Source organism: Ursus americanus, chromosome 21 (assembly GCF_024610735.1).
Source record: "Ursus americanus isolate L20-20 chromosome 21, mUrsAme1.1.p, whole genome shotgun sequence".
NCBI lineage: Eukaryota > Metazoa > Chordata > Mammalia > Carnivora > Ursidae > Ursus > Ursus americanus.
This window is the reverse complement of record NC_142147.1, coordinates 48,107,501-48,114,048: the sequence shown is the minus strand read 5'-3', so window position 1 is coordinate 48,114,048 and position 6,548 is coordinate 48,107,501. Positions and strand designations below refer to the sequence as shown.

The 6,548-nt window shown below is 54.8% G+C and overlaps 1 protein-coding gene across 2 annotated transcripts in view; it reads left to right on the top strand.

The window, feature by feature from the left end:
- The first annotated feature begins 222 nt into the window (after positions 1-222).
- GPR4 (G protein-coupled receptor 4) overlaps positions 223-6,548 on the top strand; it is a 9,289-nt gene continuing 2,963 nt past the window's right edge. The window contains exons 1-2 of one of the 2 annotated variants that reach the window (XM_045808551.2): positions 223-335; positions 4,196-4,264. The gene's annotated coding sequence lies outside the window, so the exon portion shown is untranslated. The remainder of the gene's footprint in view (positions 336-4,195; positions 4,265-6,548) is intronic. The other variant, XM_045808476.2, reaches the window with a different exon arrangement.

Below are 6,548 nucleotides of genomic sequence, written 5' to 3'. Positions count from 1 at the left end.
GGGTTGGACGGATGGGAAGCAAAGGGGTTACTGAGATGGGGGCCTCCAGGATGGGGACTCGGAGGAGTTGGGGGGTGCCGCGGCAGCAGGTGAGGTTTCCCGGGGCTGGATGCCTGGAGTGGGGTGAAAGCCTAAAGGGGTTAAGGGGCGGCGACAGGGGAGGGGTTAACGGGGGCGGGGCTGGCGGGGGCGGGGCTGGCGGGGGCGGGGCTTCGGCCGGCGGCTCCGGCCCGGGGCCGGCAGGAGTCGCCGCCGGGTCCCTGCGCCGCGGTCGAGCCCAGACGTCGCCGCAGCCGAGAGAGGCGCCGCTCGCCCCGTCCAGCCGCCGTGCGCAGGTAGGCGCCTCTCCTTCCCGTGTCGGCGCCGGGCGTCCGTCCGCCGCGGGGCCCCTCCTCGGCGCGCCCCTCGGGGGCTCTGCGCCCCTGCATCGGCTGCCTCTGTCTCCCGCGCCGGCCAGTCCCCGCCCCTCTCCGGTGCAGGCGCTCCCGTCGTCTCCGCGCGGACCGTGCCTCTGGGTCTGTCTCCCTCGCTCCGCCCGTCTCGGATGGGTCTCTGTCTGCGGTCCTCTCTCCCTCTGGGTGGGCCTCTCCTGCATCTCTGGATGTCTCTGTGTCTATTTCTTTCTGCTTCTCCGCCTGTCTCTGGCTCTGTCTCTCCGTCTCTGTATCCCTTCTCCCTGTCTCCCTTTGCCTCTATCCCTCAGTCTCTCGAACTCTCAGTCCCTGTGGATCTCTCTGCCTCCAACTCCGTGGTTCTGGGCATCTCTTTGCCCTTTCTCTTCCTCTCTGTCTCTTTTCTGTATTTCTGTCTTTCTCTGTGTATCTTGAGACCCTTTTCGGGCACCTTGACCCCGTCGTCATCTCATTCCAAATTCTGGTGCACCCCAGAGCTTTCCCCTGGGCTGAGGAGCTGCTCGGGAGTTGGTGGGGGGAGTAAGGTTGCTACTTGGGGCAGGTGGACTCTGAGGGACGCTGTGACCCCAGCATCCCCTTTAGAGAGTCACCCCACTGCTCCTGAGGTCGCACCCACCCCACCCTCCGATTTCAGGAATTCCTGGCTGGGGGGTGGATTTCCTCCCCCACTTCCTCCCTTCCAGGATTTGGCTAGGTCACCATTAACTCCTTCCTGCCTCCACTTCACTCCCCCCACCCCCTGCTTGAACTGGACATCCCACCACCTCCAACAAGGCTGAAGGACAGCTCTGGAATTTCTGTGAGCCATTGTTGGTGGTGGGATGTGTGTTGTGTACTCAGGCAGGATGTGCGCTGGGGGGTTTACTTGCTGGCACAGATGGAGATGATAGGTGCCCCCACGCCAGGGCCCCGCCACCAGCCCCCCTCCTCCTGAACCCACCAAGAGGGTACCTCCCAAGCTCTGTCTCTGCGGAGGACCTCAACTTCAGGTTTGGGGTGAGGATGGGGAGGTTTCCCTTTCGGAGGGGATCCCAATAGGAGGAAATGAGAGAGATGATGGGCGGCTTTTGAGCTCTGGGAATCATAGTCAAGAACCCTTGAGTGTGAAGTCTTTGAATGGAAGGATTCGGGATGTGAGAATGATCAGAAGGAGGACTGGGGCCGCACAACCTTCAAATCAAAAGTCCTCAGAATATATGAATCCTTCAACCAAAAAGATTAGTGTCGGAATCTTGGCAGCTTTCAGTGTTCAAAGCAGAGAGAGCTCAGCTCAAAGGGCTTATGGAACCATCTAGGTCAAGCACCCATTTTACAGATGGGAAAACTGAGGCGCAAGAGCCAAAGCCCCCACAATGAGTCCGTGCCAGGCTGGGGGCTGGGACTCCAGTTCATCTGAAGCCCAAATCCAGAGAGCTGGCTTCTTTCGCTGCCACAAAGTTGGATTAATTTGGGAAAAGAGGTCTTCACAGTGAGGAGGGAAGAATGCCAGAGTGAGTATGAATAGCTGGAATCCAGAGGGGAGCTTTTGAGAAGCAGAGAAGAGAAAATATTTCCCAAACCATGCTGCTGGGGAGGGGAGAGGGGACAAGAGTTGGTTTGGGTGGAAGGGGTGGAGTTTCAGAGAAGGAGGGAACAGGGGAAGGGAAATGGGGGGGGGCAGGGATTAACTCCCGCCTGCTTCTGTCTCCTGACCCTCCCCATGAAGCCCACTGCTCCCTCGGGACAGGGCCTATAATTTGGTTTGTGTCTAGACAAATAATAACTCAGCTGGTGTGAGCGAGCTGGAGGGATGAGGGAAGGCCGGCAGGGCTCGAGGGTTGGAGACAGCCTGGGCCCCTGGTAGCCCCCCCAGACAGGGAGAATTTAGGAGCTAGGTGGAGGTGACAACTCACTCCCCCTAACCTCCGGTGAATCCCCCATATTTTAGAATTCTGTACCACCTTAGACCTTCAGGTTGCTGGGCGGCTAACAAGCAGAATAGATAAGGGAGAGAAAGGAAGTGGGGTTCACGGTATATAGAGTATGTTCCCATTTCTATTAAGAAAAAAAAGGGAAATACGTATTCGTGTTTGCTGGGCCAAGATAATAATCACTGAGAGTTTAATAATAGATGATGAAAGTCGTAGAATGTTTAAAAAAAATCATAGAGCGTTCTAACAATAGAACTTTAGAATCTTGGAATGTGAGACTCCTGGAATATTAGAAACTTAAAGGGTAAGGACATGGAAAGCCGCTAGGATAATAATAATAGAATGGAAGAAAGGTAAAGCTCTAGAACATTACAATAATAGAAGGGTAAACCATGAGCTAGACTAACAATAGATCCCGAGGATTTTTTGAGCGCTGGAATGGACGGTGTCAGAGGGGTAGAGTAGGAGGACCCCGGTGTCCCTTCTGGGTGGTGTGGGAATCGGGGGAGATGGGGACCCCTTTGGTAGAAATGGGGAAACTGAGGCCCAGAGAGGTGGTCACGGTGGCCTGACTGCCCCCTGGTTTCCTCCGGCCGCCAGGGCACCAGGTGGGGAGCGAGGCGCGGTGATCACATTTCGTCCCCTAATGAGCAGACCGGAGCTGGCCGGTCCCCCGGGGCTGCCAAGGGGGTGGCGGTAAGCAGGAGCCAGCAGAGGAGGGAAGGGGGGCAGAGAGGCAGTCTGGTGGCTTCTAGGACAAGGCTGGTGAGTGAACCCTGAAGGTGGCCAGGGATGTGGAGGGCTCTTCCTCTGGTCCTCTCAACCCTCCAGAGTCCTTTAGCCTTGCCGGATTTAGGGGTGGCTGCTGGGGCCCAGAGACTTATCTAGCTTGAGCAGCCGAGGCATAAAGCGGGGGGCCGGGGTCTGACCAGTCCTTCCGGTCCCCTCACTATCACTCCACACTTGGGCTTATCTCTCTGCCCTTCCCTGGGAGGGGCTAGCAGGGACCAAAGAGGGAGCCCTGGGGGATAGGAGGAACTTCTTGTTAAAGATTTGGGGGTTGAATCCCGAATAAAACTCACGCTGAAGAGGAGCTTGACCCCCAGGAGGCTGGGCAAGGGAGTCAGGTGTTGGAGAGGCACAGAGACACTGGGGTCACTTGCTTTTTGGTGGTGAAAAAGTCCTTCCTTGTATCTTTTAGATGATTCTCAAAGGGGGCTGACGACCCCAGAGAGACTTGAGAAACATTACAGGAGCACAGGGAGTGAGGAGAGAAAACATTCAGGGAAAGGGGAAGCTCTTGGGTTAAGAGCCACGAGATCTGCCTGGTCCTGACACATCACGTGACTCAGACAAGGGTCTTGCTGGTCTGGGCCTCAGTTTCCCCACATGCAGGAAGGGGTCAGTGCGGCACTGTGGAATTCTTAAGAGTCTCGGTTCTGTGCTCTTGAAGGTTTGTTGGTGGGCAGATCTCAGGTGGGGAGAAGAGAGGGCTGAGTGCCCCTCCCCCATACCCCAAGCCCCAGGAAGCAGGTGGGTTGAGGAGGGATGGGAGGAGGGTGAGGTGAGCGCCCAACTGGTTCCCCCTCAAGGAAATTAGCCATGAGAAGTGTATTTCCTCTGGCTTCCGGAAATAAGTCTCATGCAGGCTGTACCCGCTCCAGCCTCCGCTGAATCTGGGGGGTCTGGACAGCGTGGGGCAAAGGGAACTCCCAGCTGTGGTTCCTTTCTGGTCTCAGCTCTCCTGTGCCCATAGGATAATAATAATTGTTCAAATGCTGCACATTTTGTAGATGATATGATGACTTACCAAGGATTTTCTTGTCTGTGATGTGACGAGTATAAAAGTTCTGCCCCTCCCCCTTTTTACAGAAGGGGAAACTGAGACTCTCGAAAAAGAATGAATTTCGTCGATGTTACAAGAAGAGGGAGAGACAGAAGGTGAGAGAGGAGACCTGGGGTCAGAGAGAAGGGGAGATTTGAGGGCAGAGAGAGGAGGGTTTTTTTGAGTGAATTGGTCTGGGTGGGGAATATTGGAAGGGAGGGGCTGGATTGCACTATTCCAGCCCGGGGAGCAAGCGCTGTCTCCACCCTTTGTCCACAGGATCCAGGAACCTCCCTTGGGGAGTCTGGGGTGGGGGCAGCCACTGGGCTGCTAAGGACCCCACAGGGGGTAGGGCTTACTAAGCGGGACTCAGCCCTGACCTTTCAAAGTCAATTATGTAGCGGATAGATCCTGCCCTTTTCATTTTTCCCCCCCTTCCAACCTCTTTCCCTGGGACCCTACAGGGACTTCTTTGAACTTGTAGCTGCCTCAGGGGGAAAGGGAGCCTGCATTGCAGGACGGGCTGACCAATGCCTGTTCCTTCAACCCACAGTCCACCACTATATGCTGGGCTTCCCCTGGGTGCTGGGATACAGCAGTCAACACAAGGTTACTGCCCTCCTGGAATGTCCATTTCAGACAGACAGACAGACAGATGGGAACAAGATACAAGTGATGTGAGGAGAGAGCCCTGGGGGTGGGTGAGTGTGACTCTGGGGGGGGGGGAGCTCCCTATGGAAGTGAAGGAGGTGAGGGAGCTGAGTCCTAAGATCTGAGAAAGAGCAAAGGTTTTGAGGCTGAAAAGAAGGTCATGTGCCTTGAGCCTACTGAGGTGGGGGGGGGGGTGGGGGAGAAAGGCAGGCAGTGCCTTGTCACCTGGGGCAAGGAGTTTGGATTTTCTGGAAAGGCACTGGGGGGGTAATGAGAGCTGATTTTCATGTAAAAAGAACTTTGTGACTGTGGGAAGTTGAGGGAAGTTAGAGGAAGCCAGAATGGCCGCCAGGAAAAGCAGTGAGGAGCTACTTCAATGGTCCGAGCAATCAGCGATGGTGGTGCAAGGCAGACAGTGGCAGGGGATTCTGAGACATGCATGGATTCAGGGTTTGTTGGAGAGGTAGAGCCAAGAGGACTTTCCCACGGAAAGATGCTTTGGCATCTGGGAGTTTCCCAAGAACCCGATGTGTGATGTCGGGCTCATCCCTTCCCCTCCCTGGACCTCGGTTTCCTAATAAATCCAGTTGACTCAACAAGTGGTTTTCTAAGTGTATCCTGGGGGATTCTTCAGAAGTGGTCCCCCTCCTCCCACCTGATTTCATTGAGAACACAGGGCAGCTTCTTTTTTCCACTGTCTTAGATGGCTTTCCTGTTTAAGATCTTGTTTAGAAAGATAATAATAATAATAATAATAATAATAATAATAATAATAATAATAATAATGCTTTCAGAGCTTAAAAAACTAACCCCACACAAAGCCCTGGATAGAGTAGCTTCCGAACGTGCCTCTGGTTCAGGACTTCGCTCCCCTACCCTCTGGGGCTGACAGTGGTTGGGGGCCTGGTCCATGACTGTCCTTTGCCCTGTGTTTACAGGTCTTCCCAAGGGGGTGACAGGCCCAAGGTTCTCACTCAGGGAAGTTGGGGGGTGCAGAGGCAATGAGGGAAGAGGTCCCTGAGGGAGGGACGCCAGCCCTGCTGCCCCGGCTCCCCTTGCTGCCCGAATGTGATCACATCAAGCAGCCCATCCTCTCTCCCTTCCCTCCAGCCCAGAGCAGCTATGGTTCCCAGCCCCCACTGCCCAGCCCAGGGCCCCTTTCTGTCCGGTTATTCTTGGGTGGAAACATGCCCAGGCTGGAGAAAAAGGGTGAGAGCCCAGATTGTCCCTCTGTCATCATCAGGACCTTGGACAGGTCTCTGAACGGTTCTGTGCCTCAGTTTGTCAACTAGGAAGGATAACAGTAGGGTTCTTGAGAATGTAATGTATTAATACCCATAAAAGCGCTTAGAACAGGGTCTGCGATGTAGTAGGACTCAATAAACTTTAGCTGTTATTATCTGTCTTTATCATTGTCAAGAATGGGGTGTCCTGGGTCAGTAGTCCCCATTCCATCCGGGCCTTGCTGTGAATCCTCGACTGGAGCGGGCAGTCTTTCTGGGCTTCATCTGCATCTGGGAAATGACGGGGTTAGCATTTCCTGAAGCACGACACAATACTTGTGCACTTTACACGGTATCTGGAAGGAAGTTCTACAACCTGAGTGGGGTCTTTCACATCTATCAGGGAAAACAGATCCGGACCCCACAGGGATCTGTTGCTTAGAATGAGGCTCAAATTAGGTATCGCCAGGGTGTCCCCTGTCTGCAGCCCTCAGGTTGTGGTGACGGGTGCGGGGAGAAGGGGGTG